This window comes from Heptranchias perlo, chromosome 13, assembly GCF_035084215.1.
Source record: "Heptranchias perlo isolate sHepPer1 chromosome 13, sHepPer1.hap1, whole genome shotgun sequence".
NCBI classification, from domain to species: domain Eukaryota; kingdom Metazoa; phylum Chordata; class Chondrichthyes; order Hexanchiformes; family Hexanchidae; genus Heptranchias; species Heptranchias perlo.
Window position 1 is genome coordinate 27362017 of NC_090337.1, and position 12899 is coordinate 27374915.

Here is a 12899-nt window from a genome sequence, read left to right on the forward strand (position 1 = left end):
TCCCAAGACACAGGGTGACTACTAAGTCAGAGTGGCTGACAATCACTCTGCCACAAGCAATTGTCCAAGGCGCTCAGGCAAAAGAGGCATATGCTGAGCATAAAGTCCGGGATCTTCGTGACTCGGTTCGACAGATGAGGCAACAGATTATGTGGCCAATGATTTTGTTGTCGTTGCAGTTTACATCATAAACAAAACTAAAGCTGGAGTCTGCTAGCCACTCATCTAAGCAAAGTAATACTGGAAATGGCTTTTTACATCAGAAGGCTGAGTAACCCTACTTTCATTGATTTTTCACTGAATGCCATGTGACCCAGCAATATTCCTATATACAACTGGTATTAAATACACAGACAACCAGAAATAACCATTAAGGCAAGTAAATGTCAGAAATGAACCTACTCAGGGCCTAGACTGATATGGGAAAGCAAGTTTGTAGTGTGTTGTAAATTGGTCATACTACAGCCACAACATACAACAACATATTTCTACAGTGCTCCTCACACAAGTCTCAAAATGCTTTACATTTAGAAAGATAATTAGTGAATGCAAAGGAAGGAAAACGGAAAATGGAAAAAAGGTTGTCATGGGGGTAGGCCGAAGCACTGAAGGGACGGTCACAGAGATAGGTTTTGAAACCAGGAGGGAAGCCACAAAGTGAAGGGTTTTACAAAAGTAATGCTGAAGGGTACGGGAGCAATGGCTGAAAAAAAAGTGCCCATTAATTATGGAACAGAGAACAAGATTAAACTAATTAAACTAGTGTCAGAGGGTCATGTAGGACAAATGACTGGAGGAGATCGCTACCACAGAGCCTTGGAGGGATGAGGATGAGGATCTTGAAGTCAATTTGTAAAGACATGAGCAGCTAGTGGAGCTTGTAAAAGACAATGTAATTTACAGAGGGTGGAGAGTATTTGAAAAGTCATGGACTAGGATGTCAACAGGGGTGGTGGAGATAAGGAGCAGAGGCTGGCAATTTTGCCAAGGTAGACAGGCAGTTTTGCTAATGAAATGAATGTAGCAAAGGAAATGCAGCACCAAGTTGAACAATACCATGATTGAATTTAACTTAAGATGTGTGTTCTAAGAAAGGTTAATGGAGTCACGGCCAGAAACACATCAAGTGCTTTAGGGTTGGGAATGGGGGTCGGGAAGGAAGGATATCTTTGGGCTGACTCACTAAGCTAGAAGTATTTTTGGCTCATCTAGGTCTTACTATTTGTAAGGCAATTGTAGAGGGCACAAATTGCCTTTGCATCAAATGGATAGACCAGAGAGTTAGTCTACACATGGACACTGATTGCTATGCTCCCAAAAAAAATTCCTGAGGTGTAATATATAAATAATGAATTACGGGGGGGGGGGGGGGGGGGGGGGTGGGTGCAGGGGGGGGAAAGAGAGAAAAGACAATCATGAATGGATCTTAAGGTACAATGGAATGGAGCTTAAGGTACAATGGACTTGACTATGCAGGCAAAGAAGTCATCGGAGGCAACTTTTTTATTGTGACCACTACATGCAGAACCAGGCAAGAGCAATATTGGCAGAAGATGGAGAGTAGAATACAATTTAATAAATGCACACATCTAACATTAATTGTAATTCATGCAGACAAAAGTAAGTTTTGGCTTTAAAATATATTAAAACAATGACATCATTCCACCAGTGATTATACTGGACCTTTTAAAATACCTACACACTTCTCTTTCAAATTGTTTAATCAGAAAAATATACCTACCAATTCTTACAATAGCAACGTAGACTGTCACTGTAGAAAGGGCTAGAATTCTAATACTTCCGTATAGAACCATACAATCTTACAGCACAGAAAGGCCATTTGGCCAGTCGTGTCTATGTCAGCTTTTTGAAAGAGCTGTCCAGTTTCACCCCACACCCCAGCTTTTTCCCCATAACCCTGAAAATTAGTCCTCAAGTACTTGCCCAATTGCCGTTTGAAAGTTCCTATGGAATCTGCTTCCACCACCCTGTCAGGTAGTGACACCAGTGTGTGAAAAATTTCTCATTTCCCCTCGAGTTCTGACCCATTTGCCAGAGGAAACTGTTTTTCCCTATTCGCTCTATCAAAACCCCTCATAATTTTGTCTCCCCTTAACCTTCTCTGCTCTAAGGAGAACAATCCCATCATCTCCAATCTCTCCACATAACTGAAATTCCTCATCCCTGGCAAAGCTCCTGCGTACCCTCTCCAAGGCTTGACATCCTTCCTAAAAGGTAATTGTACACACCTTTGCCAATTCTCGCAACTTGCATTAACAAATGCAGACACAATACGCATAAAAAGTCCACAATTGATGAGGAAATCCCGTGAAGTTTGATTCAGACTGCATTGCTGCAACTGGGTCTGTGGCATTTCAAAAAATTGTAGACACACACCTATCACCTCTTATTGCTCCATAACACATGCATTGGTGCTCCAGCTCCTTCTAAAACTTGTTAGTTGAAAACTAGCTTTCAGTTTTGTATTCATTGGCAATATTTCATTCTTTGGCTAGTATGGGGCAGAAGGGAGCTGTACAAGCCAGACGGGTTGCACCTGAACAGGGCTGGGACCAATGTCTTTGCGGGGAGGTTAATGAGTGCTGTGGGGGAGGATTGAAACTAATTTGGCAGGGGGAGGTAACCAGGACGTAGCAACAGAGAGGACAGAGTAGGTGCATAGAAAACCAGGAGGGATAAACCGCAACAGAATATAAAGAGTAGTGTAGCAAGAGCAGGAATTAGATGGTGGAAAAAAAAGCAAAGCCGACTAGCATGGTGTTGGAATGCATTGTGTTAATGCGAGGAGTGTTACAAAAAGGGTTGATGAGCTGCAGGCACAAGTTGCCAAATGGGGTTGTAATATAGTGTCTAACAGAGACCTGGCTTAAACATGGGCAGGAATAGGAACTAAACATTCCTGACTACAATGTATTCGAGAGGGATGGGGAAGGAAAAAAGGGGGTTGGCAGTTTAGATCAATGATAATATTACAGTTCTACAGAGGGATGATATACTAGAGGGTGCAAAGACTGAATCTATTTGGTTAGAGTTAAGGAACAGAAAAGGAGCTTCTACATTGCTGGATGTTTTCTATAAACCCCCAAATAGTGAGGAGATGGAGGAGCAAATCTGTAGACAAATTTCAGATAAATGTAAAAATAACAGAGCAGTAACAGTAGGGGACTTCAATTACCCTAATGTAGGCTGGAGGAAAACAGTGTAAAGGGCAAGGAGGGTGAAGAATTCCTAACATGTGTACAGGATAACTTTCTTAATCAGTATGTTTCTAATTGTAAACAATTTTACAACACCAAGTTATAGTCCAGCAATTTTATTTTAAATTCACAAGCTTTCGGAGGCTTCCTCCTTCCTCAGGTGAACGAAATGAAATCCTCGAAATGAAATCGCATTTATAATTCACAGAACAATGCTTGGTGATTACAGACAGTTTTTTCAACTGCCCGTTGTAATCTGTAATCACCAAGCATTGTTCCGTGAACCATAAATGCGATCTCATCTCGAGGACCTCACCTCGTTCACCTGAGGAAGAAGGAAGCCCCCGAAAGCCTGCGAATCCAAAACAAAATTGCTGGACTATAACTTGGCGCCGCAAAACCAGAAGGGATCTCAATTTAACTTCTATTCCCAACAGCAGCACCTTGCAATGTAGCACTGGACTGTCAGCCTACGTGTTCTCAAGTGCAGATTGAACCCACAACTTGCTGACTCAGGAGAGAGTGCCACCAACTAAGCAAAGCTGACCGAGGGCTCGTCAATTTTAATTCAATTCCTATTATTTTTCTGATGTGGAGATGCCGGTGATGGACTGGGGTTGACAATTGTAAACGGTTTTGCGGCGCCAAGTTATAGTCCAGCAATTTTGTTTTGGATTCGCAGGCTTTCGGGGGCTTCCTTCTTCCTCAGGTGAACGAGGTGAGGTCCTCGAGATGAGATCGCATTTATGGTTCACGGAACAATGCTTGGTGATTACAGATTACAACGGGCAGTTGAAAAAACTGTCTGTAATCACCAAGCATTGTTCTGTGAATTATAAATGCGATTTCATTTCGAGGATTTCATTTCGTTCACCTGAGGAAGGAGGAAGCCTCCGAAAGCTTGTGAATTTAAAATAAAATTGCTGGACTATAACTTGGTGTTGTAAAATTGTTTACAATTGTCAACCCCAGTCCATCACCGGCATCTCCACAGTATGTTTCTAGCCCAACAAGGAAGGAAGCAGTGCTGGGTCTAGTTCTAGGGAATGAAGTAGTGCAAGTGGAGTGTGTTTCAATGGGAGAGCATCTGGGCAATAGTGATCATAATATAATTAGGTTTAAAGTAGTTGCAGAAAGGGACAAAGAAAAATCAACAGTGAAAATACCCAACTGGAAGAGAGCCAATTTCAGTGATTTGAGAAGGGATCTAGCACAGATGGACTGGAAATAAAGATTGGTCAAGAAAACAATAAATGAGCAATGGTAGGCCTTCAAGGTGGATATAGTTCGGATACAAACCAAGCATATTTCATGAGGAAAGATAGGGCATCCAAAGCTAGAGCGTCCTGGATGACAAAGGCAATAGAGGTTAAAATAAACAGAAAAAAGGAAGTTTATGACAAGAGTCAAGCACAGAATACAATAGAAAACCAGACAGAATACAGCGTGCAGAGGGAAATTGAAAAAGGATGTAAGGGCAAAGAGAAATTATGAGAAAAGATTAGCAAGTAACATAAATGGGAACCCAGAAATCTTTTATAAACAAACAAAGTAAAAAGGATAGTTAAAAGGAATGGTGGAGCCCATTAGGGACAAAAAAGGAAATCTTCTAGGAGACAAAGCGCATGACTGAGGTGCTAAATGAATACTTTTTGCATCGGTCTTCACAAGAGGATGAAGTTAATGTCGTAGTAGAGGAGTAAGGAGTAGAGATATAGGATTGAATAAAAAGGTAGAAAGGATTTGCTAAATAGGTTGGAATCAAAGTTAACAAGTCACCCGATCCAGATGGGATGCATCCTAGGTTGCTGAGGGAAACAAGGGTGGATATAGGAGAAGCTCTGACCACAATCTTTCAATCCTGCTTGGATATGGGAGCGGTGCCAGAGGACTGGAGGATTGCAAATGTTATGCCCCTATTCAAAAAAGGGGAGAGGGATAAACCTGGTAACTACAGGCCAGTCAGTCTAACGTCAGTGGTGGGGAAACTACTAGAAACCAGTGTCAAGGACAAAATTAATTCTCACTTTGAGAAGCATGGGTTAATAAGGGACAACCAGCATGATTGAGTTCTTTGATAAAGTACAGAGGGTTGATGAAAGTAGTGCAGTAGATATATATATATATATATATATTATGGACATTCAAAAGACATTTGATAAAGGTATCACATAACAGACTTATTCAGAAAATAGAAGCACATGGGATTAAAGGGACGATAGTAACCTGGGTATGTAATTGCTGATGGATAGGAGGCAGAGAGTAGTGACTAACAGATGTTTTTCTGACTGGAAAGAAGTAAACAGTGGGGTCCCCCAGGGGTCAGTATTAGGACCGTTGCTTTTCTTGTTATATATGACCTGGACTTAGCTATAGGGAGTGCAACTTTGAAGTTTGCGGATGATACAAAACTTGGCAACGTAGTAAATAGGGAGAATAGTAGCAAACTTCAGGAGGAATGGGCAGACACGTGAATTTAATGCGGATTAAGTGTGCAGTGATGAACTTTGGGAGGAACATGGAAAGGCAGTATAATCTAAATGGTACTATTTTGAGGGGGTTACATTGGGTTTGGGGGTTAGGGGGGGATGTCGAGACCAAGTATAATGTTACATTGAAGCAGTTAGTGGGTGGGGGAATAATTGGACAAGGACACACAGACATAATTCAGTTCCACTTTAAAGTCAAACATTCTGTCTTTATTTTCGTATAATTTTATTTCTAAAAAGCAATTTGCGAATCTTTCTTTTCAAAGAAGAGTTGGTTGAAGCTAGGAGTTTCTCTAGTGTAAATTCCTGTTTAGATCTGAACCACTGCTCCCATTTTTTTGGACAGCAGGTGCTGGCAATGGAGGATGGCTGAGTCAGAGTTACTGGGAATGAGGAGGTATGGGCTGGTGCTTGTGGTGGGCTCCTCTATCAATACACAGCCAGCAGGATGGTCCACACCCCTGGGGTCTATCTACCTTTCTCTGCCATGTTTCCCATACCATGAGGGTTTCCCACCTCCTCTGCTGTAACCATTTACACCTCCTCTGGACCTATCTTTTGTTTCTTTACTTGTCCCATTACCACCCCCTTAAGCCTTGCACCATCATCCCTTTTGTCGTTTAATCACTCCTGCCCTCCACCCTATCACAGACCTTCCCCTTTGTTCTTCCTTCTCTGCCTGACCCCCACCTCCGGGCTCCGTACCTGTTTAAAAACTGTTAGTCGCCAACATCTAGTTCTGATGAAATATTACAGACCTGAAACATTAACACTGTTTCTCTCTCCACACATGCTGTGTTTCTCCAGCATTTTGTTTTTCTCTCACGTATAGCCTGGGTTATAACCACCACTAACAACGGATTGTAGTTACAGCATGACACGGTTATTAAGACAAGTTTCCATTGTTAAGGTGGAAACAGCAATTTACAATGGGAAACAGGTGACACAAAGTGTCTCAAAAACGTGACAAGGTTTTATAGACAGGAAGTCTATATTATTGATATATAGTGGAATTGTGCTAGGTTAGAGGGAGAGGGGAAGGAGGGAAGAAGAGGAGGGAAAGGCTTGTATTTATATTGCACCTTTCACAAACTCAGGACATCCCAAACCACTTTACAGAAATGAAGAGCTTTTGAAGTGGTCACTATTGTAATGTAGGAAACATAGCAGCCAATTTGTGTATCGCAAGATCTGACAAGCAGCGATTAGATAATGACCAGATAATCTGTTTTTGTTGTTGGTTGCAGGATAAATATTGGTCAGGATATGGGGAGAACGCTCCTGTTCTTCTTTGAATAGTGCCATGGGATTTTTACATCCACCTGAGGGGGCAGATAGGGCCTCTGTTTAATGTCTCATCCAACAGATGGCACCTCCGACAGTACTGCAGTGAACCACCACTCTAGATTATGTGCTCAAGTCTCTCGAGTGGAGTTTGAACCTATAACCTTCTGACCCAGGGGCGAGAGTGTTACCACTGAGCCATGGCTGACACTAAGTGGGATTATGGTGATCTTCAAAATAAATCAAATTTCTGTGAATGACTGGCATAAAATGATTACACAATTTATAGCAAATAAATAAATGTTTTAATCAAAAGGTTGCAGCCTATTTTTTATGATCAAGTACAGCACTTATAAAACTTAGTTTGAGGAGCAGTGTTACATAGAGCACTAGGAACTATTTTATCATGGAGTAATAGAATGTGGGTTTGTGCCCTCAATTCCTTACACAATAAATTCTCTGATGTAAGCAGACACTGAGCAGATTTTTCCCCACAGGGAAGGAAAAATTGAAAAAAAATCAAAATGGAAAGGCAGTATCAACATACATACTGCCTGGAAGCCTGATACAGAATGCTTTAATAATAACCCAAGAGCTAGTCTCCAGCATTTCTCCCAAAATCCAGATCTGGCAACATGCATACGATGATTTTGCAAAAGAACTGAAAAGTTGTAGAGAGTTATTTTGAACATATTGATTGGTTAGCACAGTTAATAAAACTCAGAACTGGTCACTGATGCCTAGCAAAAAAACAAATTACTATTTAGTGATAACACAGTGACACCTTAGTAAAAATTAAAACTTTTCTTCACCGGCCCAGCTTTTTATACTTGTGGATGGTGGTAAAGAAATACAAAGGGAGGGGAGGGGGAAGAGATCGTCTGGACCTGCAGGGAAGATAGCTACTAGTAAAGATGGGAAAATAGGCAAAAAGATAATAAAAGGAAAAGCAGACAAGTTTGTGGAATTGGAAGGAACAGTTTGATGCAGAGGGAATTACATTGGATGGAACATTGAAATGCTAGGGTAAAGTCTACAAAAAGAACAAGCTGAAGATAGCAGATGGAGTGGCAGCAGTATGGTAGAGAGGACATTACATTCATACAATAATCTATATAAAGTGCTTTGGCTGAGCAGCTGAGTGTGTCAGTTGAGGTCAAGGACAAAAAAGGAAAGGTGATTACTGGTTGTTGGCCTCCTAGGCAGCAGAGGAAAATTTTTTTTTTTGTAATTTGCCAGATCAAGGAGGCCTGTAAAAAGGCCAAAGCTTTAATCACAGGGGACTTTGCTTATGTAGACACTGACTGAGAAATAAAGGAAATGCTAGAGTGCATGCTTCTAAAGGTGGTGCAGGATTATTTCATCAATCAGTTTATCAAATAGTCAGCAGTGTCAGTTATTCTGGATTTAACAACTTGCATTTATATAGTGCCTTTTACATAGTAAAATGTCCCAAGGCACTTCACAAGAGCAAAGACAAAAATTGACACCGAACCAAACCATACATTAGTATCAGTGACCAAAAACTTGATCAAAGAGGTAGGTTTTAAGGAAAATCTTAAAAGGTCAGGTGGAGGGGTTTAGGGAGGTCATTCCAGACCTGAGAACCTAGGCAGCTGAAGGAAATTGGGTAGGCACAAGAGGCCAGAGTTGGAGGAATATAGAATTTGAACACAAGCATGAGAATTCGAGTCATTGCTGGACTGGAAGCCAATGTAGGTCAGCAAGTACAGGGGTGATGGGTGAATGGGAGTTAAGATAATGGAATTTTAGTTACCACCCAGAATGGTACTGTAAAATAGAAAGTGTGTGTCCAGGATCCAATCAGAATATCATTGGAATAGAAATGATCCTGTGCAAAAAACATCAACACAAATAATTTAAAAGAGCAGACTCCTGGGGAATGCAAAATAAATTTTAAAAGGTTAATTGTAACACAGCATTAGCTTGGAGATCTTCAGTAGAAAAGTAGGAATTATCTAAGAAAATAATGAAGCTACAATCCAAATTAATGTTTTGCTCCAGCTGTAGGAATGTAAACAAACAGTATTCAGACTTTCAAAACTTATAAAGGGAGACACAACAGAAGCAAAATCAGGTCAAAAATTCCTAAGCTAGATGTTTACCCAATCAATGGGGAGAAAATTTAAATCCTGAATCCAAGATAAAGAAGCTGAGATCAGCAAATAACAAAACACAAATTTTACATTTGCACACTTACATCTTGACTGACACACACACACAGAATGAACTTGCCTTTGACGTCCTCAGGACACCCCAAAGTGCTTCACAACCAACAGCAATGAGATAAATAGCCAGTTAATTTATTTCTGGTGATGCTTGAGGGATAAATGTTGACCAGGACACTAGGAGAACTTTCCTGCTCTTTGAATAGTGCCGTTGGATCTTATACACCCATCTAAATAGGACGTGGGGCCTCAGTTTAAAGTCTCATCCCAAAAGATGGCATCTCTGACTATGTAGCACTCCCTCAGTACTGCACTGAAGTGTCAGCCTAGATAATGTGCTCAAGTCCTGGAGCAGGGCTTGAAACCACCCACTTTTGACTGAGGTAAGTATATAAGATTTTTTGGACAAAGGATGAAAAAAAAAAGTATTGGTCTACTTAAAAATTATAATGGGAAACTAAGTAACTATTCCTAACTCAGTTTTCAAACTCTATCTTTACCTAGAAAAAGGAGCAAAAGTTCAAGTCAAATTTCAGATTTCCAAGATCAAGAGATGAGCTGAACAATATACAATGGATAACTTTTAATTTGCCGAGCTTTGAGAAATAAGGTAACATAACTCCGTATTTTGAAAACAAAGGACAAGACACAACTAGAAACCATAGATCAACAAGTTAATCAATTATAGTGAAACTCAAATGATTGAAACATCTCATGGTGAACACGTGGAAAAGTGTAACTCATTAAAGCAATCAGAATGGATTCAAGCAAGAGATTGTATTTGACGCTGCAATTTTAAAAATATTTCTGACATAGTGGACAGGGAAAATGAAGCCGATATTACATATACTTGGATTGTCAAGGAAAAGTGGAGTTGATGTAGACGAGCAGCCATGATCTTATTGAATGGCAGAGCAGGCTCGAGGGGCCGTATGTTATGTTCAGAAAGCTTTTGATAAGGTAATTAATGACTAAGTCACAGAAGTCAAGTATGGCACTACATAGAAAATTGTCTCAAAGACAAGAAACAATAGATATAAGAGGTTAGACCAGAAATCAATCTTGGGAACACTGCTATTTTTATATTAAGTTGGTAGGTAACATCTAAATAAAAGTTAGAGCAAATCAGGAACAATGTAACCAAATTCAGGATTAGAATGTTTTAAAAAACTGGGACAAGGGCAATTCAATGCTGATTTGTGAAAAACAATTAGTATGGGAGCAAGAAACCAAAAGAACATGTACATGTTAAATGGAACAGCTCTACAAGAGAGATATGTGGGCTATAGTGGATAAATGTATGAAATCATCATCCCAGTGGTTAGCTGCAATAAGAAAGGCAAATAAAGTACTGGGTTGCATTAGCATTGGCATTAGAATTGCCACTGTATAAGTTATTAGTTAGATCTGCTTCTGCAGCCTGGTCAGCTATTTATAGGAAGAGTATTATTGCCTTTGAGTGGATAGAGGGAAAATAATACCAGACATCAGAAATCTGAGCTTTGATGCAAGTTTAATGTTGAGCTTGCTTTCTTTGGAAAAGAGACTTTGAGGTGATTTAATTGAAGTTTTCAAGATTATGGAGGGAACAGACAAAATTGCTCACTATGGCACATTGAAGTGTACAAGTACAAGGGGACATAAATTAAAAATTCAAAAAAGTTAGGAGCAATAAGGCAAGTCAATAGAACTATTTCACCTAAAGGGTAACAGAGCAACCTGGAATAAGTTACTAGAGAAAGTCATTGAAGTGGACAGTGTTCAAGAATGAATGATAAATTTGTTGAGGTTTTGAGGGTTATGGCAAGGAGGTGTGTAGGTGAGAGATTTTTTTTTAAAAAAGAAAAAAGGAGCAAGCTTATTGAACTTAAAGGGCTTTTCTCCTGTTCCTAAAAATTCTTGAGGAAAATAAAACTAAATTTAAAAAAGACTGTAACCAAGACTGACAAAAAGAAAAGCATGTGCACATGGAGAAGTGGGGGAGTGAATGGAGGCAAGAGAAAATCAATACTTGTAATTGTGAAATAAGGCAGTTTCCCCACACACACTTACTTTGGACATTTAATTCAAGAGCGTCCAACTCTTGATTTACAGCATTTATTACACCTCATCAATTTTTAGAACAGGTTTCTAGGTCCATTCTATGTATAGCAAACAGGCAATGAGATACTTATAAATTGAAAATTTTTTACAACCCTTTTATTGGCATTTCTCAGTGGACCCTGTAGATTTTCATCTTATGTGTCAATTTACAATACATTTGCCCATAATGAGATAAAAATTTTACATAATTTACAAGACATCCATTTAAACAAGCTCTTCCTAAACAAGCTTTCAATACTCTAAAATGTACTACCTACAAGTGTACAGAATTGCAATACGTACAAAGCACTATATTAGGCCTGAATTACAATACTGTTTCCCTGTCCCATACCCGAGGATGAAGACTTCACAGTTAACAAATGTTCAGTTTGAACAAGTGTTCAATTCTCTATAATCCTTAAAATACCACAAAGGAACAGATGGACCCTTATCAAGTCTTAACATATTCAAGGATGTGGCTAAACAGGGCAAAAATACACCGAACCATGTTGGTTTATTCTATGCCAAGCAATGAAAGACAATGGTTTTGGCACACTACATAAACATTGCAGATGATTCTGTAATGGGTCAATAGGTACATGTGTCTGTGTTTTCCTTTAAAACAAGATTTCTGCTTTACATTTTTATGTACCTGTATAAAGAACGTTTGAGCATCCATTAAGCAAATTTTAACAGGGAGATGCAAGTTTATGAAAAAAGGTTTAAAAATTTGTTTTTTTAAAAAAAATGCCCCATCTCCTCCTGTTCCCTTCCCCTCAGAATGTTTTTCTGTATTTGATTAACATTACTGAAATAGTATGTTTATGATCCACTAGTAGTTTTAAAGAAACTATTAATCCCTTCAAGTGACTAAATATCTTAAAGAACTAGTTCTATGATAGTTTTATTACTTAAGTCAGCTTTGATATTAAAATGGGTATCATGCCATAACTGCAATCACACCTTTGTTTAAATGTGCAGAAGAAATGTACCGACAAAATGTTTAACACTGCAGTACAAAATGTAATAAGGTTCATCAAGCTTTGGGAAGAGGCATCCGAAGTTTGTGTTCATGTAGTACAACATCTCTGCCAGTGAACAGCTTTGGTGCAATCTGAATCACTATGAATAGCTCAGTGCAATAGTTATAAAGTTGCATCAGCACAGTTCGTGAATACAGAAACAGTACTAATGTACATGACCAAATTGACAGTTTAATGGGCATCTTGGAGTACAGGTGACAAGATTCGAGCTCACACCTTAAGTTTTGACATTCTTAATGTAGCAGGTATGCTGGGCATGGATGCCAAACAAGGAAAGAGTTTCTTCATGGGGAAGGAAAAACTTAAGCTGAGTCAATATACTAATGGCAAGTTAATAACTGACAAAAGGTCTGGAAGTAGGTCCTCTGCCTACCCTCGGTTAGGAATTGCTATGTGGCATGGAAGAACTAAATGGTAGATAAATCAAACAGAAATATAAAAGATTACTAGTTGGATATCAGACTGCCTAAGACAACCAACTAATTAAAAATGAACAGTTACGCTGCAGTTAATTTTTTTAAAAATCAAAGGATCAAATCCAAATATTTTGATGTTTTTCTTAAAACATACCAAAAAGGAGTAAGTGCATTTTCT